The 25,565-nt window shown below is 30.9% G+C and overlaps 1 protein-coding gene across 11 annotated transcripts in view; it reads left to right on the top strand.

The window, feature by feature from the left end:
* Window positions 1-25,565, top strand: part of scalloped (TEA domain transcription factor 1 homolog scalloped) — a 337,742-nt gene that overhangs the window by 71,900 nt on the left and 240,277 nt on the right. Inside the window, exon 1 of one of the 11 annotated variants that reach the window (XM_076620561.1) lies at window positions 6,557-6,575. The exons of the other annotated variants lie outside the window; for them this stretch is intronic. The gene's annotated coding sequence lies outside the window, so the exon portion shown is untranslated. Of the gene's footprint in view, window positions 1-6,556; window positions 6,576-25,565 lie in introns of those variants that run through there. 11 annotated transcript variants of the gene reach the window in all.

Below are 25,565 nucleotides of genomic sequence, written 5' to 3'. Positions count from 1 at the left end.
CATTAATGTCTTTGGCATTACTTTCAGACTAATAATAAAATTAGCGGTAAGACTAGGTAGTGCAATATTGGTACAGTTGGGAAAGTAATTCCAATCTTTTGGCATGTTATATATAAATATATATTGAAAGTCTTTGTTTTGAAAGAGCTTATTTTCGTGAAGGGGTTTTGGAAAATATTATAATTCAAACTAGATTTTATATGATCTTTCCAAGAGGCATTTTAATAGAGGAAATAATTCATATCTCAAGAGAACAATCCATTTAATCTCAAGTAATTGTGGGTAGATGAATTATACGTTGTGACAATTGCTAGCTTTCTTCCGTTAGATAATGTTTGTAAAGTTTAATTCTATATTTTCTTCAATTATTTTATCTGAACATAAAATCATTTCTAATTCTATATTGAATTTCAACTTGGAATATTTGAAGAACGCAGAATATTTATTTCTTCTTTATCAAATATTGGGGAATTTTATATAAGAAATATTAGAGAAAAAAAAATTAAAGCAGAAATTGTTAGGTAAAGATTATTGTATGAAAATGTGCAAAAAATTGTGAATATTAAAGCAATATTTAATACTAAGAATTTGAAACATTTTAATAGTATCTACTTAATAAGATAATATTCTAATGAAAAATTAATATTGTAATTGCATATACATTGGAAGGAATGTTTCAAATTGTGGATAATTCAGTAAAATTATTAAATATCTCTGTAATAAATTTAATATCTATCTAATTTATTCTACAAAGCATTTAATTCAATCCCCTTCATTCAAAATTGTTTGTTTAGCACTCACAGTTTCAATTTTCTATTAAAATGATGCAGTTACCCTTATCGAGAAGTATAACTGTTTAGAAATTAAGCACTTAGATTTTTTAATTGTTTCGACTTCAAAGTAACATTACAGTTTCGATATAAGAAAGGGATACTTTAAAAAATCATATTTATAATGTGTGTTTCGATATTTCCATTTGTGTTAATTTCAACACATAGAGATATATGTATTTCACATCTATTACTTTTTAAACTACATTAAGTATTACTCTATCAATTCAACAATATTATCTTTTTTATGAGTAATATGACTACATAGGGATAAAAATACTTTTTGTTTGGCTCTTTGCATTATTGTTATAAAACATTAGACTCTTATAATAATGATAATGGCCAAGCTTTCCTAAGGCAGACGTTAAATTACAATTCTCTTTCATACAAGCATCGTAACAACTACATAAAACATCTCGTTCTCTTATTAATACTATTCTGTTAGAATATGTGGATAATAAAGATTGGGATATTTGAGATTCCACGCTATAGGTCATACATTTCATTGAACTCAATAATTTTCAGAAATATCAGCTTAGGATTTTGTCATTTAATGTAACCGACTTTGTTCATCTAAATATATATAACCGATTTCATTAAATTAAAGAATATTATTAATGATAGATGTACGATTGGAAAAATGATTTCAAATATTTGCCTGGATATGTGCGTCCAATGTATGCATGTATATTGGAACTTACTACAATGAAAATATTTATCTCTTGTGAGAATAATTTGAAATTTGAATTTTTATATATCTCATCGTTATATTATTATGCTATTATCTTTCACATGGTTACATTTTTGTAGTTTCTTAACTACTAATTGATAACGATTTCATTCTGAAACACATGTGGTGCATCATCAATTTCATCAAATCCAAGTAGTGCACGATCATTGACAGAGTGAATATCTTATATTCATTTTCTGTTCTCAACTGTAGTAGATAATGAATTATATGTTATTATATATTATATAAATGAGGAGAAAAAGAACGATAAATCAAATTTTCTGTTTACTGTCAAAAAGCCGGGTCATATACATAAATCCAAATAATGAACATTTTCTCCATTTTCTCTTCTTTTTGTTTTCTCCTTTATTACTTTATTTGCAACAAACATACAAAATGAAATTTTCCCAGCGCGTTCCCGCCAGCCAGTTACAAGTAGATGGGAGGATGGTTCACGCGGTCGCTCGATTTTCCCAAGCGAGTTTACTCGCGGACGGGAATTATTGCTCACGCGAGTAATGCCAGCGTTGCGCTGGCTCGCTGACGTTTAAGCAGAGTTAAATATTTAAATCGCGGCGGATAGACCCACGCTCGCCGCCTACCACCGCGAACAGTTCACCAACCAACTTCAACCAAACCCAGCCAGGGGAAAATATCTTTCCCAGCCGGCGTTGATTTCGCGATCGGTTTACGCGTGCACCGGCGTCGATCTTGAATAATCGTGCCCGGCCATTATTAGATTCATCGATTACACATCGATCGATATAGTCTGACTGTATTTTTACGACCGTTCAACGTGGTTGCGCAACGAGTTGCAAATTTGCATCGCGGTGCGTCTGTTGATATGCAGACGTGGACACAGCGCGTACCAAATTTAGTCGCCGATTGCCGATGGAAAATTTTCACGATTGATTCGTTGATAGTCTATATCTAGATGTTTTATATTTTCATATTGTATTCTTATCTTTTACATCATATTATGACAAATGTTGTAATTCTCCAAATTTTTAATTAAATTAACGATCGAGGGCCATATTGTAAATGCATTTAATAAAAAATGTCGAAATTTCTATTTTAGAACAAGATCGTCACTCTCCGGAGTTGCGAACCCGGTTCTTCTCTCAAAGTAATGTATAAGCAGCGCCGGGAGATTATTGTGGCAGGATAGAGAAAATTAAAACAGACGCTTATCATAGAGAACTTCTGTAACCATACTAAAATTACATTTTTTTTTATATTTACAGCTACAGAAAGAACTTGTATTTATGATTACAAAAGTAATTAATGCATTTATTATGTACTAATTAATTAGACCCGACTATAATAAATTTCATATCATTTTTAGTAGGGAAATATTCGATAATTGCAGAAAAATATCTTTTGCACCGTCGTCATCCGCACTACGGAAAGGAGGGGAGAGGTAACTCTCAACGCACCACGAAGTTCGACGGCCCGCCGCGGTCGAGTAGTGTAACATGATCCAATGTTAGATATCGCTGAGACAATGTATCTAGATACTAATTCTAAGGCGAAACTTTTTTTATTTTTAACGTTTCTTAACACTTAGCCAACCGCGCGCGCCACAGCGAGCTATACGCTTCTCACCGCACTGGACAAGCCAACTTATAGGGTGTCCACCGCGCCCCCACAAGCCAACCTTACGCTGTCCACCGTGCATTTTTTTCGAGTAACGAGGACTAATATTCACTACTTGAAAAACAAAAGAAGTCTAAAAATTGTTTAGGCGGTCAATTATATTTTGCAGTAATGATTTTGTTTAACGATTTCATATATCGTTTATACAAAACATCAAATTAAAAGTGTATATTAAATTAAAAATATTAAGTAAAATTAAAAATATTAAAGATGACTAAAGATAAATAAGACGACTCGAACGTGAAGTTAAAAATTCATAATGCATTTTAATATTTTTTTACAGTGTGGTATCGTTCAATTATAACTTTTAGTCATAACTGATAGTGTAATTTTTTAATTAATTTTAACAACAGCAAGTTGGTGTATTTTATCATATACTGTACTTTATAAAAGCAGAAAAAGTGTCGCAATTAATTGGGAACAACTCTCGGTAAACAATAACTGATAATAGCAACAAAAAAGAAGAAAACGCCTTGCTAAAGTCAAAAAGGGAGATCTCCCCTTTCAGTCACGCAGCGATGTCCTTCACAGAGGGGAGATCTCCCCGTACGGTTGACTAAGTGTTAAATTGAACTTCTACTAAGGTATTTGTGAAATCTTTCTGATTAAAACAAGAACAAACACGATAAAATTTACTTATAATATATTTACTTATTGATATGTATTTGATGATCATTTATTAAGTAAGCAAGTATGCGCCAGATTATATCGTGTTTGATGTCATTTTAATCGGAAAAATGTAAGGAACATGTTGGGAAAAGTTTTGTTCAACACAAATCAAAAATGAGAAAGTTTGACTTTTGAATTAAAGATTTCAGCTTATCGCGAGCCTTTAAATATTTACGGAACGCCTCGACTGTCAATCCCTCTTCTTCTTTCACTGATATTGTCCTTTTCTATGTTCGGCACGACTAAAATCTCAACTTTCAGAAATAGAATTGTGTCCACCTTCACATAATTGCAAAACTTGGGCGCCGATTTCTGTGCGATTATCGCAAGTATTCCGTACTTTCATATGATTACAAAAATTTGGTAGCATAGGAATGAAGTATTGCAATTTGACGCATCTAATATCTATCTAATATAGCAAATCTATTCTATTTCCTTTCTATTACTTAAGATTTATTGAAACTGAATATATATTATCCGTTGCTAGAATCCGGTACATGTTCAAGCGGAATAAAATAATTACTTTCGATGTATCTCTTTCGAAAATTGGAAAATTAACGTTCCATTAAGTTTGAGTAAACTCATTATCGCATTAATTACACTTTCGTCTAATTGTCCGTTATTATCCTTCGTACACTTATCCCATTATTATTATGTAATACGATCAGTATTTATGGATTGATGGTAAACTCTGATACGTTTCACTATTTCAATACTTGCGCAGTATTATCGCCTATAGATAAAACTGTGTTGTAAGAATATCATGTAATTGGCATATTCATTCACGAACTTGCTAATAACTAAGATAGTTAATAGCCTGTTTTCGTTATCTCTCGATTCTTTCCCCTTTTTAATATAAACAATTAAAAAAGTGTATTTTTCAATTATTCGTTTAGGAGTGTCATTAAAACTGTGAGAAATGAAAAAATTAAGAAAATTTGTAGAATCAGTTTTTTTTTATGTATAATAGGGCAAAATTGTTGTATTTATTAATTTATTTCTTATTGATGTGATTTAAATCTTCATAGAGAAAATATCATACAGTACATTATACATTATACATCGTTGAAGAATTTACAATTATAACACGAATTATCACGTTATAAGTTTTTCAAAATTCTTCGGAGTTTGAATGACTATCAAGTACATTACACAAAAAGAAACTTGTTATTAATTACGTAAAAAAGATATTATATAGTATTAATTTATATGTAATTCTAATAAATTTTAATAGTATGGACTAGCACAAAAATGTAAAATTATCAAATAAATAGGTACATAATTCACTTGTTTTACTTGAGCTCCTAGTACTATTGTCATGTCAAAGATGACTACAATACTTATCTCTATTGGATTTATTGAAATGTCGTTAATATTATTAATCATGCTTACCGTTAGACTGACGGATATTTATGGAAATTTCTATTTTTATAAGTATAATAAATAAAGTGGAGCCTGGTACTAAATAAAGTAGACAGTACTCTACTTTAGGTACTTTATATATTTTTACATATCATATTCTGTGCATTTTAAAATCCACATACATGCATCGAAACCAGCAGTTTTTTCATCACATAAATTATAGAATAAATGTAGAATGAAATATCTAAAAATTAAATAATCTAATCTGAATCTAATTTTATGACCTAACGACATTAATTGAGGATTAAATTATAATATATGTGTTCACAAATGTTATTACATATGATTTCATGCCAAATGTATTGCATTTTCGCCTGTCTTATCCACGAGGCAGGGTTAATGAAACAAAGCATCAACTCGAAGGGAGGTAACATACACCTTTTTGTTATTTCTCACAATCGCCTACGCCTGGCTGCTCACCAACATTGAGATCCTGGTTTTCTAAGAATCGAAAATAATCACGCTTTCCTTCTCTCTGGCTTTTCCCCTCCTTCCTTTCAAAAGCATCGTGCATCGTTGGAGCAAAACGGAAAGACCAATTTTATTAGCGATTCCTTTCGCGTTCGAATTATTTTCCGGATTCTCCGTCATTGAACTAATTAAATTTACGATTTAAAGAGGAAATGTACAAACATGTTCTATAAATGACATAATGAATCATAGAAATGGTTAATTATATGTGTCAGAGTACCTAAGAATTAATTTTACATAGTTGCAAATTAAATTTTGACTAATTTCATTTTAACAAACTAAATATTATACACTTGTACGCTATAATAGCGTCATATGAAAGTTAATTATTAGTGTATAACTAATAATCTATTATTCAATTTTATAAAGTTTCCTTTTAACATTTAATATTTTTGTACGACTTGAAAATAAAATATTCCAAATTATTGAAATTTTGTCAACACTGTAAGAGATACCTATATAAGAAAAGCCATGTTTTATTAATAGAAACATTATTGTACCATTATAACTGAAATGTAGTGGAATCATAACTTAATATTAATGGATAAATGACTGAAGTTACCAGATAAATTTCAAAGGAAGATTACTCTAAAGTTTGTTAATGAAGATTAGCTTTTATTTCTTTTATATGATTTCTAAATATTAAATATTAAACTAATGAATTCTTTCCTTTCTTGTTTCAGGTAAGTCTATTTTGAAGTCTATGAAGCAGACTTTTTGACCATTCCGAATACACTATTAAGAGGCGTTCTTTATGCGTTCGACACACGGAATGCCAGATTATGTACGCGTAATGAGTGAGTTCGTTTCTTTTTGTACTCTCTCGTTACATCGAATCTTCCCAAATGAAACTACGTATTCGCATTTTTTTTGGTTGCATATCAAATACCAATCCAGCAGATATGATTATGGTTTCATCGTTTAAAAATCTATTAATTTTTACATTTATTGAAGTTTAATTTGAATGTTTAGTAATTTTAACATTTATTTAAATTGAAATCGATATTGTTAGAAAACTTACGCGTTTATTTGAAAGTTACCTAATTCTTAGATCTCTTGAAAATTAACTCGAAAATTGACTAATTTTTTAATTTGTTGAAAATTAATTACAACATTTATCAATTTTTAAATTTATTTATTTTGAAATCGATATTTGTGGGGAAAGTGCGTGATATCTTTGTTCTGTGTTACACAGAACAAATATTAAATACAGAAATAATATTATGCGACATAGAATTCGATAAAACCATCTACTAATAGCTTAAACAAAATAGACTAAAGTAGAAAAAAAAGAAAAGAGAAAGATTAGTTGAAATAAACTAATACGTATGTTTATAAAATTTTCAATACATTTCTTTAGCGAATTCTAAAGCTTAATGTATATCGAGTTATTTCATTAGCTCATATCATAAACATAACGCTTGTGCATTCTTTTAACCCCTTCACGTACAAATTGTTCCTTCATATCTCGAAATAATAGATATGTGTACAACTGGCAATAAACAATCGTATCTGAACCAACACCCACCATATTCCTGGCCCTTGCATCACATGCCTGTCACTCGCGCGCTGCATATTATAACCTATATTGTCGTTTATTTGCCTAAATAAGCGATCGATTTCTGGAAAGTAAATTTGTTAGCTCCCAATTTGAAAAACATTAACTTTTGTACAAATTCTTCTTAAGTCGTTTTGCTTTGTTAAATCTCTCTTAACACCATAAACTCCACTACTGGAAGATCTTAGCTTTTTTTCTTGAGATTCGGGTTACCGGGGCTCGACTATACTTTTACTCGCCCATGTCATTATTGGATGAATTGTGACGGTGCGTAAAAATCCAGTAAAATGTTACTATGCATCTTGGAGGGGTAGAGCGTGTTTCATAGTCGCCCACGCAATCCGTCGACATGATTTATGACGATTCGAGAAGATTGTGCAAGACGCGTTGCACGGAAATCCTGGAAGATCGAAGAGATAATTTTTAAGCTCAAAGATGATGCATGATATCCTGAATGAGAAATTGAATAGTGTCGTGGAAGAGATCCGCGCGAGGTAAACTATCCTTCCTTGGTAGAAGTTGTGCGCTGTCGTCATCTTCATGAGAACACTGATGAGAATTGATCGATGTTTAAGTTCAGGGAAGCTTTCTTGGAAAATATATCGAAATTTGAGAAAATGTATCCTACTTATTTGTTGATAATGAGTATTTATGATGTGTTAAATGTTATCTGAGTTAGAAAGAGGTATGGTATTTGGGAAAATTGTGTAGTGATTTATGGAGCTATATTGCTTAGAATAGATAGTAAGATTCGATTGCAGTAAACATAATAGAAATGACAGTATTTTCAAATAGATGAAATTTTATTTTAAAACCTCATCTCATTCATATTTACATGACATTTATACGATAAAAATTTTGTAATTAAATTCATTTCTCAAATCTATTCCTTTATACGAAATGTTTTTGAATTGCAATGTTCGAATATCTTGAAATAAAATACCCAAAGAAATATAATTAATATACATTATTCAATGTATAATTATCTTTTTGTAAATGTGGAATTCAAACTTCAGTTTCTTTCGGAATTTTTTTATTCCAACTAAAGAAATATTCAATGAGCTCATTAACTTTTGCAATTGATATTAATTAACATTGCTGTTTCACATTAAAAATTAAAACATATTCATTTGTTCTACCAAGTATTTCTTAATAAATGCATTAATAACGATAACGATAACAACACACATGAATTGAAAACATTTTATTAAAAAATTATGGACATGTCTTTTGACTCTAAATAATTTCATTTCAATCAATATTTATTTTAAATTTAAATGTTGAACTTATAGAAACGATACTCATTTTAAACTTAAATTTTGAACTTATGGGAACGACATTTACCTTGAATTTAAGTTTTGATTTCATATCTTCGATTTAAACAAGCAGCTACATATATCAAAATCCAATTCGTTCGCAGAAGAAGTTTTACATAAATTGCTGAAAAACTCCACCATCTTGTACCTAATTTACAAATTCACAACGTTCGCCTTAATTTACCGATTCTTCAACACGCAATTAATAATGAAAAGCAGAAAAACACATATCTCCTCGATCCAATTTGAACATTTTAGTTTCATCGTAATCGAAATATCTGATGAAACGCGTGCAATGTGTTAATGTTCTTAAAGTTAATCGATCGATCTTGAAGATCGAAGCAATTAACGCCAGGATCGCCTCACAATGATGAACGTTCGTCATCTTAAGACCGGTTTCCATCCATGACTCACCATTGCGGATTCTATAAAATCCCACTATCAATGCGCCTCTCTCGGATTCCTCTTTGCTTTTACTCGATGCGCCGTTTTTTCTTCTTTTTATTTTATTTCTTTCCTTCCCTATCTTGTTATTTTTATAAATCGTTCTATATACCCAGTTTCTCTTTTTTCTTGTTTCATGTTTCGAAAAATTTTATAAGAGGAATCGAACATTTTATGATTCTAGTGGACTTCTTCTAGGAAGAAGCAGAATGTTTCCGAAACGGTTCTTTGGATTTTTACTCGCGATGTTGTGATCGTGATTGTTTCTCGAAAAATTAATAAAGTATGATTTATGTATTTATAATTAGTTGAGATTAAATGAACTGTTTTGATAGATTTGTACTCTAGAGACTAATAAAATAGAATTTTATATAAACGTTATATAATCATTGAGTTTTACTTTTACCGTCTTCGATAAGATTTTGCCATATTACGAAATTTATTAAACATTATTTTTATGGTACTGTAAACTATAACTGAGTCTTTGCTTCAGGTAGAAAAAAGTTGTTCAAAGAGTTTAAACTTACTATATTATATTTAAATATGAACCTATAAATGCGATTTTTTTTAAGGATTGTTCTTAACACGTTGCCCATTGTGAGAAACTTGCGTAAGTCGCGTGAAATATATAGTGTTTCTCAGCAAAAAGTAGAAAGAAAAGAAAAATTGTCTGAGAGAAAGTACATTCGTTCACATTTGAACAATCTTATCGCTACCCTATTCGAGGATAAAATAGTTCCGGACAGAAGGAATCAGATATTTACAATTACATATTACGTCTGTCGTTGTGTTAAGGGTTAAAGTTGTGTTGCGTTGCGTTATTCTATAACAGGTAACGAGAAAAAGATGTTAGACTGATTGTGGAGTCGACGATTTCGTTGGAAATGTTCGCGAAATCGGCTACGGGCATTGATAAATCTTTCGGCGGATAGAATTTCTCTGGGAATAGCGTCGGGAGTTTCTACGTTCTTTCGATGGCACCAGTAACCTTTTGAAATATAAATTAGCCGCGATAAGATGCCTTTGTCGGCTCACTTTGCGTGCCGCTGTTGCGATCACCGTTTTCCATCCTGCCACGGCTAGTACTGCGGTGCGTGCGCTGTTCAGTTTGCACATGTGTAGCATATACCAACCGCGAAATTCTCCTTCTCGGTGAATTCGTAATCAGAAGCCTGTAATCGCAATTACACATCGTCCAGAACCAACTGCTTTGTGATACGGTCCTATGGGGAAATAATTCTTTTTTGTTTCGATCGCCTTGTTGAACGTGGAAAAGGAAAGATTTGTTTATCATAGAGCTCCGCATCTTTTAGAGTACCGAAATAATCAAGGTTTTTCGAGGTGTTGCACGCAGTGAAACTTCTTTCCTGGTATATAGTGACTCACAAAAGTATTTGACTACTTACAGCACGTTTTCTATTACATTAAGTTATCGCGCAAAATCAAAATAAAAGAGACTAGCAGCGAAGAGTTGAATGTTAGTCTAGATATTTATTGAATTTCGCGCTAAAAGCTAAAATATTTTGTGTAATGTTATTAATTCTAAACATAGTTGATATCAAGAGAGTTAAGTTCATAGTTGTAGAAAGTAAGAAGTATATTTATCACGAGATTCAATTGGCGTCACAAAACTACTGCTTTTAATTTTCTAAGAAGATTAATGACGTGTTCGATGATGGATTAATTCTGCAGATATATTCGTCTTAAAAGTAACGTTATCTGAGAAAAAAATAGTTCGTCATCATGTTTAATACTGACGTAAAGAGTTCTTGATAACTAAGCTATGTTATGTGTAATACTCTAAATTTATCGTCGATTAAAATAGTACGGTCATGCTATCGAAACATCGCACAACTTCAACATTTTCTTCTTTAATTTGTTTTTTTTTTCGTATAAAATATGTATAAATATAATCTATATATATATATCATATATTATTATATTTATATGCATTATATTGTAATATTATTTATATTTTTATTATATATAGATTATATGATATATAATATGTGATTTATATAACATATATAATTATATAAATATATAATTATACTACTATACTACTATTACTATTAGTGTTCATGGCAATATCATTGGTGTAAATTGCAAATTAATTAGATCAATAAAGTCTGTTTATTTATTATTAAACTGCGGATTAGATTACGTTTATGCAATTTTATATTTTTATAAATATAGCCAAAGAAATGGAGTGTAAATAGAAAATTGTTTAATTTATTAAATATTATAGTTAGCAGATGCTCTATTTAAGACATTTTTGCATATTGTATATGTACATTCTCTAGATTTTTGGAACCTCCCAATATGCACAAACCGCAGTTTATTTATTATGTAATATATATTGCATAACATGCAATATTAATAATATAGTAATAGTACAGTATAATAATAATAAAAGTATTATTAACATCAATGAGAAAATCAGTAATTAAGAAAAAGTAATTAATAAATATTTTTTAAATAGCTATTTATGATTATTGTTGTACATAACCTAAAAATGTCAAGTTGCTACAGTTGGCCAATTTGTAACTTGAAAAATTTTATTAATAACGTTAATTCGCATTGCGATACTCCAGTTTTCAAAATTTTCTTGTTTGTGGTTCTTAAAAGTACACTAGACTTCGTTTTACTGTTTCGCTTCTATTTCGTTTCTTATTTCAAATTTTCAGTTCTATAATAAGCAAGGACAATCGCATTTATCAAGCTGACAGAGTTGTAGGTGGCAGCCATTTTAGAAGTTAGGTTTTAGACAGAAAGATTTCGTTGACAATTTTAAATAGCTCCACTAGTTGTACTAATCGCCTAACAAATGGTAGATGTTTCTTCAAATCTTGATTAAATTTATCGTCTAATAAATGGCAGAACATTAAAACATATATCGAAATTTCGATTTGACAAATTTATCACTCTCTGGAACCAGGAGCTTTTGTATCTACAATTCTTGGATTATACTTTTGAGATTTTATAATTATTAGGTTAAGTTGTAAATTTAATTTAATTTCTTAAACACAAGGAAAGATAGTTTTCGTAATTGAATTAGTTGGACGTACTAATAAGCTAGGCATTTCCCTATATTTCCTCCGTTATTCGCAACTTACACAATTACATGTCACTATAGAACATTATAAAATTGCCCAAAGTACGATTATCAAGTTTTCAACTAATCGTACACTTTTGCAGCCTAAGACCGACGAATATTCCCAAAACATAAAAGCATCGATCGTTGATAGGCTCAGGATCTCTCACATCAACTATACATATGTCTCGATGAAACAATAATTTCAGTATCGTTACTAGTATTAATTTACGTAACTAGGCGGAAAATAGCCGGGACAGTTGATTTGCTCGTGTTTCGTCGGCTCTGCAGGTTGCGGTCACTGCGGAGAGAGCGACGTTCGAGACTGAATTATTATAGCGGTACACAGCCGGAATATAGAATCTATGTGCATTATGTATATGATATACGTTTATATACGATGTACATACATGTGTGTGATCGTATACGTAACTGCGTTTTACGTGTAGATACAACATAGGGAGTCGGCCAATCGCCGCTGCTGGACGATAAACCTGGAATTGATCCACGTATTTGTAAACCTGCACCAAAGCACAGCGCGTCCTGTTTCGACGAACCTCGTAAAACCGCAGCTTCGTTTTACGACTCATTTCGGAATCTAATTTATCGGTCGGCAACACGTCGTTGCGCGAAACGCTCCCAGACAACTTCTATGCCTCGTTTCGTTTGACTTTCGCATTTTTGTTTAATTTTTTATTTATTGTTTTAGAATTTTAACACATCGTTGACCGGAGACATACTCTTATATCAAACGTGTTTACAGAAAGATATAGTTAAAATTATCGTACGAAATTGTCAAAACTTAAAATTGATGAAGTGTCCATTATAGAATTTGTGATTGTGTTTATTATTCGCCTTTTGTCACGTTAGATTTTGTACGGTGCGTCGCGAATTTTTGAGTGAAACTCTTTCTCTGATACTTTGTTCGAGCGATAATGCTAGTGATACTTCTTCGGAAAGTAATACTTCTTGAGAATATATACATGTAGATCTGATTCATTACGATGTGAATATTAGACTAATGAAACGACAAAAAACCTTCGTGTTCGATTCTGATACTGAAAGTGAAAATTGCACTTACTGTGCTGGGGCATGTTCCCTTACTTCCAGAGAAACGGTTTGAAAACAACGTTTTACAAAAATTAGAAGATTTTACAATTATTAACCTGCAGAGTGTTAGCCAAGTAACAGAATCAATCTTTGATAACGACCTTTTTGATTTTCTCATTTTTCGGACAAAGATGTATCACCAACAGAATAAGAAATCATATAAAATATATGAAAGAACTGTAAAATAAAGTAATATAATCAGTATTAACGTATTAAGAGTTTCTAAGAGATTAATAAGTTTGATGGATCAAACGAATGGGTCCATATTGACTTAGGATGAAAGGCAGTCAGGTTCAAGTGTTAGTTTCTGCATAAGTCCCCTTATAAAATGTCTTAGATGTTTTCCATATATGTAATATTTTCGTAATAATAGCATAAGATATTCGCAGAAAATTCAATTTTATCTTGTCGTACTTTAATTAAGGTTAAGATCGAAAAGAAATTGCTTATTTAACTTTTATTAAATTTGTATTTAAAAAGATCAACAAGATATTATACAGGGTTATACAATATCATTAAATAACGTAATCAAATGTAGAATAATTCTATGCGTAAAAAAAGGAAGATTTTTGAGACGTTTTCTAACGGAACTTAATTTTTTTTTTCTTTTCTTTAACGGAAAAAATCTTTAGCAGAAAAAACTGAACGATAAATTACGCACATAAATAATAATTATTTCATTTTTTCATTATTTCGTTTAATTTGAAATTAGGGCTGAAAAAAGCAATTTTAAACGTTTCTAAAGAATCCTATGTCATTTGCAATAATTTAGAAGTGCCAAAATACTTATGAACGGTAGTGTGCTTCCATTAATAAACATCAAAATTTCGAACTGAAACCAACCCAATTACAAGAAACGGTTTTTTTCTTTTCATACCATTTCTGCCATTTGCAGGCATTTTTACAATTACGTGGGAAGAAGCAAACATCCCAAAACGCATTCATTGCGATTCGGAATCTTTTATAACGGTGTTCCCTAACCTTTCTTAGATTACGTTTTATCTAAACGACTTAAAGATTTTGGTGCCCCCCCCCCCCCCCCAATTGAGTCAACCAAGTTCTAATAACTAAATTAAAAGTATAATAAAGCTATGACTAGTGTGGTAAAACTATTGTTAATTTGACTTTCTTTAATGAATATAAATTTAAAAAATATGAGAGATTATGTGCATGTTTTCAACTGTCGAACGAACCTAGTACATTTATGGCAAAGCATTCAGTGTATTTAAATTAATAGTAGGCAATTTTTAGCTAATCAGACAAATAACGACATGTTAAAATGTTACACAAAAGAAACGCCAGGTAGTATAAAATACAAAGATGATTTTTTATTTAATTACATGGACGAAAGTAACGAATTTAATTGTCTCATAATATTCAAAATTGCTTCCTTATGGTGGTGTACGTTTCACGTTGGGAAACACTGCTTTGTGACCATGGGCGTTCTCAGGATATGACACGTATGTCACGTAGAATGTCGAAAGAGTAAAATCGTTCTTGTCGGATCCACGTCATCGTCTCCTAACCACCCTCAACGACGATCTTAGCCTAACCTTCTCAACTTTTCGTAAACCAACCGTCTCCAACCGTAAACCAGATCTCTTAGTCTCTTTCCTGATCCTTAATGGGCGGGATGGCTATTATATCTCCAGGTGCGTGTTAGACCAGCAGGACACGTCAACTTTTGTCCATGACAATAAATCCTGTGGCACGTCGTCAGGTAGACGATGGCCTGAGATCGTCTTACTACAAGTTATAGAGTTCTTTCTCCTTTCGGTTCGTATCCAGTGACGCAAGATCGTTCCATCGGTAGCCTCTCGTTCCAAGTTTTTCGTTGGACCAGTTTCTGCAAACAATTTTGATTGACTGAAAAATCCTTATCGTTTCTAACAGTAGATGCAGAGAATTTTGTTTATTTCTTTAAAATTGATCTGTTTATAATTTAAGTGAGTTTTTATAATTGCGCAACTAATAATGCTTATGTCTGGTTTTACTTATGTTCTATACAAAAAATAAGTTAAGATAACTTAAGCATATGATCTTTATGTTTCATATTAAGTAATAAAAAAAAGAATTATTATAATCTATCAAATATTTAGCCAAAATGTCATTTTATATCACGTAAGTTTTATAAATTAATCAACATAGTAATTTCAAGTGTCTTACCCTATACTTTCCACGTTTGCTACAGCAAGCTGGAAGATGTTATAAAGGGAAATGGTTCGCCACTTTCTCGAGTGAGAGTTCGATTTTTGCGACAGTGTGTTGTTTCGTGCGAGACTGAGGAACTTGTGATATTTGGGTCATCGATTTAGCTCGAATTTTGCGCGTAGTTGCTACATGCTGGCTATAATAATCTATTGTATTAAATGCCTAAATTGCATTATATCGAATATCGTAGAATATTCGGATTATATTCGAATCCTGAGCGCCCTGGATTCTGGTTAACTGCAATACGCTTACCTCTCTGTGTTTATATAATTTTTGTTGATTTTTACTAATTTATTAGACAAATTTTATTTATAATTGCTTTTATTATTAGTCATTATAACTGTTTTTTGTATTTGACATTAATTACGTATAATTTTTACTGTAATCTACAATTTTTGAAGTCCTGATCTCTATACGTATGTCTCAGTAATTCACTGACAAAGAAGTTTGAAAAACAGTGACGCAGATTATTCCTTCAGCCACAACTGACACGTGTATTCTATTAATGTTTTGCTAGTAGTCGACGATCGCTTAATCAGCTAGCGCGAATCGGTTGGTATTTTATCTAATAAAAGGCTAAAAAAATCGTGTCTAGAAGCCACGAATTAAAATTAATGGATTTTTAACGTATTTTGAGATAACTCTCTAATGAGATTTTAATCATTAACTCCATTACAGAAATGAATCTATAACAAGGCTTTTGTTAAGATAAAATTCAACTCTTCATCGTATAGTTAACGTATTATATACCCAATTAAGAGTTACTTTAATGGGTTCTATCAGAACATTAGTATAATTATATCTATAGTTTGAAATATTAATCTTATCTAAATTTACTTTGTTTTTCTTATCTGTTCGAATATTTTGATTACAAAACAGCCTTTCAATGTTGTTGTTCAATACATTTTTATGCTACTAAATTGAAAAATCTAACAAGTTAGAAGTACTTGATGTATGATCTATATGTAAGGTAGATACTATCTTAATAAATAAGTAAATACTTGTGAAAAGTAAATAAATAATTTTTCATAAAAGTAAATAAAAGTATTTAAAAAGAAAACAAAGAAGTATTTTGTTCGGTGTAAAGAGTAAAACAAAGTAATTTGTCATGTTTTCAATTCATTAATGTTACTAATTGGTAAATTATCATATAAAGAAACCCTGGTGTAAGGAAACACAGAAAGAATGCGACACATGTTATCAATACAAAGAAAAAAATTGTGTTTTTATTTCCATAAATGAATACAGGTGCCATCCCATTCTAGTTTCAAATATATATATATATTTACTAAAATTCAGCTAAATCTGCCTAACTTCTTAAAATTACTTCTCAGAAAACTTAGTAGCGCCAGAGCACCAAATACGGTTTTCGCCAATCTCAATTTCGTAGACTGGGATTCTGTTAATTACGGAGTAAGAAATAAAAGTTTTCTACTAAATTGAATTTTGTCCTCTTTCTATGTATATCACTGAAATATTAAATGATTCACATTGGGGAAATCTAAATTTATCCGAAACTTTCTAACCTCATAACACTATATCCCTGAAAAAACATTATACAATCTACAGTCACAATCTCGAGATCGTAGGTTGAAAGTTTCACGTGGATCACACGAGTCCTAACGTATCGATCTATATCGATCAATAAATCCGCGATCCACGGTAGCCGGAACGTGAATTGCTTTAAGGAAAATCATCTAACTCAGTACATTGCATCTGGTTGCTTAAACGAAGAGCGATGCTCTGTTGCACGGCCGTGTTCTGAAATGCACTGACCTTCTATTGTTCGCCGACAAATCGCCGTTCGCCGAGCGCGGTTTCACTTCTTGCTTGCTACCTTTTGCACCGGTTTACCGATTCGAGGACAGAGAGAAAAGAACGAACCAGAGAGAAGAGATGGACAGGTAGAGCTGCGTGTAAAATCAGGAGAGAGAGAAAGAAAGAGAGAGAGAGAGAGAGAGAGAAAGAGACAGAGGCGGATTCTGTGCTCATCTTGTGAAGTCGGCACGAATCCTGAGCTGCGCTGTATCGATGCATCTTGACCTTTTTCCTGGCCCTTTCAAATGTCATTAAACCAGAGGCTGGCACGATCTCGTTGGAAAAGGCCTTGAGTGGAAACTCCACGTTGCTCCATCGAGCAGAGGCTCGACGGAGGAAATTAAAAACGGAATAAATTACCGGTGATGGTTTGGAACGGTTGCTTTGTGAGTTTAAAGACGTCTACGTAGACGATGCCGAGACGTGTATTTAGTTAGAACAAAATGCAATGGAATCGCTTTGAATATCGGAACGATGATTATAGTATGATTATTTTGGAATAGATCATCTACTGTTTTTTTGAGATAATTTAATCGCATAATAAGTAGTATTTGTAGTATACATTTCTATTACCTTTCCATGTTTCACGAGTTTCGCTCGGCGGTTTCAAAATTTATGACGCTTCTAATTTTTTACATTAGGATAGATTACTTGTTTTCAATCATTTGCCCTGGAAAATGATCGATACCTAACCTTATTAAATAATTTACTATTGAATAATTTTGTTACAGGCAAATATGATAGTGTTTATTTGTATATCATACAATGTACACATATATCGTATGCATATCTTGCTTTTTTCATTATATATAATTCATAATAGTTCTCCAGCATTTTGTAGGTTAGATCGTGTTATTCTAAAAAACAATCTGTAAGAATTGATATCTTTACATTGTATACTATCTATGCACACAATGCTTTCTGTGCTCTATAAAATACAGTATGCTTATAATATTTTCATGAAATCAATATAACAGATGCATGATTTCTCAACTATACAGGGCGAAACAAAAAAAAAGGGTTCTTAACTTTAGGATAGATAGTACTTGTGAAATGACGAAAAAAATTCCAATAAACACAGGTCGAAAAAGGTATATAGTTTCAAAGCTATGAACAATTTTTTGTTTCGGTTAAAGCAAATAACTTTCTCGCTTCAGGAGTTATTGTACCGCATGGAAGCAGTGGATTATCTGTCTTTCTAGTCTATGCATGTGTCATAACGCAGGACTATTTTGTTATGAAACGCGGCATCGTTAGAGATAGACATATTTAGTTACACACCTCTTCGTGATTAGCGAACAGTTACAGAGCTAATACAAAATTTTTTCAATGCGGTAAAAATGACATCGTATTATCGTAATCAAGAAACGGCAGATATGCGTTACATCTATGGAATTGCCAATGGTCGCACTATAGTAGCACGAAAACTTATTATTGTGCTATTTACGCGGAAAGATATCCAAATTAAAAGATACCATCTCCACATTTTGTTTAAGAAACTTCATCAACGCCTTTGCGAAATCGGTTCATTTGAAACACGACATTCGTTCGGGAAGGCTTACGTTTGCTTCAATTGTTACTCAGGAGATCTGCGTCTCAAAGACAGTTAAAGAAAATCTAGGAATATGTAGTAGAAGAGAATTTCAGCATCAGTGGGAATTAGTCAGCGTGCTGTGATGAAAATTCTTCATATACAATAATTATTGTATCCGTATCATATACAACGAGTGCAGGCTCTCGTTCCATCAAAGTATCCACCGAGAGCAGAGTTTTCGCAGTAGGTTCTCATAGAGCGTGCATCGAATCCACAATTTGTTTTACGTATTTCGTTTACTGGCAAAGCTGCATTCATTAGAAGTGGCATTACATGCAATAAACATGTACAATACTTATGGACGGAATAAAATTCTTTTTGAATGTGTGAATGTAGATTATCAAATTTTAGGACCTGTCATTTTATCAAATCAATTAATAATCACACCTGATCTTAATTTTTTAACAAATATGTTACCGTTAATATCACCCATGAATTTCAGTGAAAGATTAGAACAATGGTGTATGCACAATGGAAACCCAGCTCATTTTACTTTCAACGTCCGATAATATCTAAATAACACTCTTAGTGAAAGATGGTCTGGACGAAGTGGACCAGTGCCATGATCTCCTCAATCTCCTGATTTAAATCGTAGATAGAAATCCTAGATTTCGTTTTGTGACATGTTAAAAGTATTGTGTACTCTTCATATACTCGTCAATAATTAATGACATAAATGAATACCGTCGGAAAATATAAAATACGTATTTTCGTAGTAAAAGTTATCGTAATAGTATCGTTTGAATACTTGATATAGTTTATAGGCTGGTTTAACTATACTAAATCCTTCGTTTTACTCATTTCTTATATCTTTATTCCACTGTTTCTACTTTATTCACTGTTAATGACTTCAGTTTTCTCAAATCGATTGAAATATTTTACGTACGTTTAAAATACACATGTGAAGTCATGCAAATCTACACTGACTATATTAGAGTCGCTTTGCAAGATTTTACTGTTACGTACGAAATTTTCTATTCTGTATTTCTACTAGTATTATTTAATGCTATATGAAGTTAGAGGTTTTATATAGTATTGTAAAATCTTCAGATAAATATTCTAAGGTATTTGTAAAAAAATTAAAAAATGCCTTTTAGAATTTTGATTGTCTTGATAATCTTCCAATTGTTAATTAAGAGAATAAATTATGTTTTATAAAAAAAGAACAACAATAATAAAACTGTATCTGTTTATAAAATTTAATTATACGAATAAATTGTATAAAATTTTTGTTACATCTATTTTACATCATTCTTTATATAATTATATATTTATTTAGTAATAGACTCTGAGCACTGCTTAATGAGTTTTTTTGCTCTGCTAATTATTCAGATTCTCAACTCATGAAAAATTCATACAAATATTGGCTTTATTGAAATTGGCCCATAAGATAGCAGACATTTAATAATACGTACGAACGCACTAAATAATTCTAAAAGTAAATCACATTCCTGTTTATAAAAAATTGGTTGGCAAAATACAAACAGTGATATGTTTGAACTTTTTAATTTTCATTCATTTAACATTATTATTAAAAATAATGCGACTTAATGAAAACAATATAGGTACTTAAATAGTTAAGAAAATAACATGAAATTGGTATAAGTTATATATTTGATCCTTATGCAATTCTTGTTTATTTAACACTGCTGTTTCAAGAAGTCACAAGAATAAATTAGATGTATAAGCAGATTTGAGAATTCATTATGATAAACTAATTCTAAGCATTGCTCATCGTTACGAAAAAAAATTGATTATTCACTTTCCTTATATCTGACAAACAATACAAATGTCAGCGTACAAAAGTTAAAATTACATAAGCATCATGAATATTTTTCCAATTGTCTTTTGTTTATTATAAGTCGATGCATTCATTTAGTGAAACAGGTACTTAACTTTAATTTGATAATTTTATAACTAATGGAAATTAATAAAACCAACAAGAAATTATGACACACAGTGCAATTACTTTTAAGCAGTTATTTCTCTTATTTCCAGTTCTTACATACTAATTGTTGGTTACTGCATATTGAATTAGAAAATTATTGATTCGAGTTTAGTTCGAATTTACAAAGTCCGAAACGAGTAATTTAATCGATTGGTCGTTATACATAATATGAAGCCACCTTCGTTATCTCCCAATAGTCGATAATTTTAATCTCAAGAGCGAAATTCTATGCTCTACAAATAACGTACATAAGCGAATTTTTCAGAATTTGCATTATATTGCAGATATAAGTGTTAGCTTACAAGCAACATGGAATAATTATTGTAGTCTTTTCTAATAAAAAAAAAACAAATAGTAAAAAGGTAAATAATGACAAAAATATAAAAAGATGATCAACCGAAAGTTCGTCTAAAGCCGAAAGGCACGGACTAACCAATAATAATAATAATAATATAAAAAGATGATCTAAATGAACAGTAAAAATAAATAGTGTTAGAGAAGCCAAATTTCTTAATGTTAAAAAGTATTGAAATAATGCTATTCTAAATTTACAAATTTATACATAATCGTACTTAATTACATATTAAAATCCTTCTTCTCTTAGAAAAATAAAATGAAAAGAGAAAATTGCGATCTTTTATTTAAAATATCACAAAAATTCTGTAAGACTTTTTTGTTAAATTATTGTAGCAAAATTGAAAATTACAGGAAATTGTTCAACAAGAAAATCTTTATCGAAGGTTAATATAATTATAGTGATACAGTAATCGGATTATATGATCTTGTAGCTAACGGATGATATGAATTTCACGCGATGTTCAATAGAATTAGGGGATTATGTTTCTCTTTCATGTTACGTAAATTACATATTAGTTGACAATTGGTAAAATTCCAAATTAATTCATAAAAGTTCAAATAAATTTATTCAATAGTAAAACGATACAAAAATCTGAAATTAATAAAAATTGATTTGAACAATTCGAAGTATGGAATTATTAATATAATTTGTCAAATATGCCTATTACTCTTTTAGACAAATAATTTTTGAAGATAATTTCTGTATCGATTTTATCGATATAAAATGTCGTAGCATTGCTTACGTTTACTATTCTCTTTTTATTATAATATATTATATTACAATAAATGAATAATGAATAAATAAATAATAAATAAACAGCGCGTGCGTAATAGATAAATTTGATAAATATATAATATGTAATATATGATATAAATCTCAAAGGGAATGGTATTACTATTTTAAGAAACATAAATAAAAATTTTGAAATATCTAAACACTGATAATTTTGTTTAAAATAAAAAGTAAATAGAAATAAGAAAAACCGGCATAAGTTCATTTCAATATGAGTAACATATTGTAATCTTAAACGTCACAATCGAAAATGAATTTATCGATTATTTAAAGGTTAGCAATAAGTAATGACGATAATAATTACATTCAACTTTATACGTCTTTTCTGGTTGATGTATACATTCACACATGATGCCTATTACATCATTTGCATGGATAAAACGAAGTTACCGCTAATTAACATAAAGACACACGTGTTGGTTGTATAAAAATATAGGAATATTACTTTGAAGGAGAAAGTTATTATGAAGTAAGGAATATAGTGGTTAAACGAATTAAGACTTAGAAACAAGTTAAATATCGATGAAAATTATAAATCGTATATTGCATGATCATCGTCTTATTGTTGCGGCACTTTATTTTTCTTCCTGTTTACTTTGTTATCTGGAGTGAACTTCAACAACTGATTATGGTAGCGCTACTTTATTTCAAGTTCATTAAAATATATTTAAATACGAATTTTCGCGAATTTTTTAGAATACAATTTTATTAAAATTTTTAATGTTATCTAATTAACTATTGATTAATCTGTATTGCTAAAATGAAAGATTTTCGTTCTAATAAGATATAAAAAGTTAAAGCAACAAATCTAGGAGAAATAAATAATAATGGAAGTGACTTTTGCGTATATTATATTGTTACGAGAAAAATGGCATAAGCCGCTTAAATGAAAATTGTGAACGGTATATAAGATGTGAATATGAAGAACTTGATAATTTTCAATATTCCTCTTGTTAGATTAGATTAGAAAACAAAAAAATACATTTTGTTTTATCGTTTATTTAAGTATCAATTTCGGTTACGTAATTTGATTTATAAATTCGAAAGTTACAGAACCTTAAGTGTATATGTTTTGAAATTGCATTAACACGATAATTGATATATAATATATTTTGAAAAATTGCATCATTGAGTCTAATTGAATTTTCGTTGTAATTATGAAAAAGATTTTCAAAAATTTGCTCAATATTTTTTTCGCTACAATTTCCTCTTTCATTTAGATGAAACATCTACGAAAAAATCGAAGTACATACATAGTATCACTATGATATAAAAATTATTTTTCTCAAATTATAGATATTTTTTTATATTCTCGACTTATATATTATATGCGCAATAGGATTAATAGGTTTTTTCAATTGGCGTGCCTATTATTTTTATTATTCTTTTTGTTTCTTTTTTTTTATAACTTGACAAAACAATTACGTTCCGTTTATTTTCGGTCACCCGGTGTGCAAACGGTACGAACCGTACGCGGTGTGACAAAGTGACGATTGACGACGCCGAGATCCACCTTTAATCCCACTATCGCAGCTATACGCCAGCAGCAGCGGCACAAGGTGGCGGCAGAGAGGTAGCCGATGGAGGCAGGCCAGGGAAGTGCTGACTGCTCGGAAGAAAAGGGAGGGAAGGAAAGAAAGAGTGGCAGAACTCGCCAACGGATAAAGAGAATAGGAGAAGAGGAGTGGGACTGCTGACTGCCAGGGGAAAAGGCTTATAACCGTGGCGAACCGGTTTTCCGTATCTCCGATGACTCATCCTCCGCGACGACGCTGCGTCAAGTGCATTTCCTGGCCTGGCGCATCCTAACCTAAACCCTCCCTCCTCTGTTAGCTTTTCTGTCGTTCGTTCTTGCTCGTTTCTGCGTGCACGAGTTCCCTGCCTCCGTCTGACTTTCCAAGGTGGTCTTCAGTGGTGCTCAGACTTATGCGAGTGCTTTTTCAATTTGTCCAAGTTTACAGACCTTAATTCTCGTTAACTTCTTTACTAATTTTGGAATTTGCAATAGAACTTTAATTGGAAGAAGTGGATTAATATCGTTAGTGATATTTCAGAAGTCACAAGCTACAAATACTATAATAGTTAACCTTTTTTGTATGAGGATCAATAGAATCGATAAAATAAATGATCATTAAAAAATTAATTACAATTTTGTGTAATTTTTTGGGACGGTGGATGCAAAGAATTTGTTTATGAAGAAGTATAAGGAAATTTTTGTGAGATTAAGTTAACGTCCTAACTAAAGCTAATGCTCCAGGTCTGCATATTGTATCAATGTAAGACTTTGTCGTATTACAAAATTCTTTTGTGTTATGAACAAATGTGTAACTGGCTACTTGTAAAATTTTATCAACAGCATCAGTTCGATCTCGCGAGACAGTAAAATAGAAAGTAACAAATAAGGTGGTTGGTAGAACAGGTTAGTAATATTCGAAGTAGCAGAATAGAAACAATTCCTTGCGAATGATTTTCTAGATCCTACAGCATTGATCGATGAGTCGCAAGATACTTAATACTCGAACAAACGGACATGTCAAAGCTGAAAATTTGCCAAGTGCTTAATGAATGCTATAGAAAAGGGAATCGTGAATATTACAGTTATGTAATGTCTATCTGACATACCGATGATAAATATTTAAGATTAGTTTATTTCATGGCCTTGGAAATTGATGGACATTTATGTCATTAATAGCTGTATAATCATTTTAATAATTCTTTATTACTTAACAATTAATATTTGAGAACTTGTTTATTATTTTATTTTAATACGTTCACTACCATGGTGGTCCTCGGTGATCTACGTTACTAAATATTTTAGAGTGATTAAAGTAATAAACATAAATTCCGCAGACTAAACAATTTTCAATAATATGAGTGTGTTATAACATTGCCGGAGAAAAAGTGTATAAATGCGATATAATATTTTGTTAAAATTAAATGATGATTATGATTAGACCGTGAATACAAGTAAAAATTTTAATTTTTTCAATGGCAAGGAGATAGGACGACCATTATTGATGTTTACGTATGGGGAGACACGAGATATGATACGTACATATAAACATATCAAGTGTATGTAGTTCTTGTAGTGTTGTACTTTATATTTTCTTACTTCTTTTTCCTTAATAAAGATAAATCTGAATAAACTGTGTTACACTTTAGCAATATGCCCCTGAACACGTTAAAAAAGTTCGTATGGCTGAATATAAGTATTTACTAAATTTATTTTATATTTAAGTAGCGTATGTAGACTTTTATGGTTGACCGTAAATTATTACTTAGTATTATTTTAATTATTACTATATTATTGTAAATTGTAAGATAAATTTGAAAATATCAGGGTTTGTAACATCATCAAACTATTGTATTCTGTACTTTTTTATTTTTGGTCAATATAACTTTTGAACGATTAAAATGTTACGTTAATGATAGCAAAGCTGAAAACTATGTCTTTTTTCAGAATAATATATTTATAAATAAAAAAAGTAAAACATAGGAAAATGAAAATAAAATAGAATTTTCAAATACGTATAGCTTTCAGCTT

The sequence above is a fragment of the Bombus vancouverensis genome, chromosome 8, assembly GCF_051014615.1.
Source record: "Bombus vancouverensis nearcticus chromosome 8, iyBomVanc1_principal, whole genome shotgun sequence".
Lineage (NCBI taxonomy): Eukaryota > Metazoa > Arthropoda > Insecta > Hymenoptera > Apidae > Bombus > Bombus vancouverensis.
This window is presented reverse-complemented; position numbering and strand designations above follow the sequence as displayed.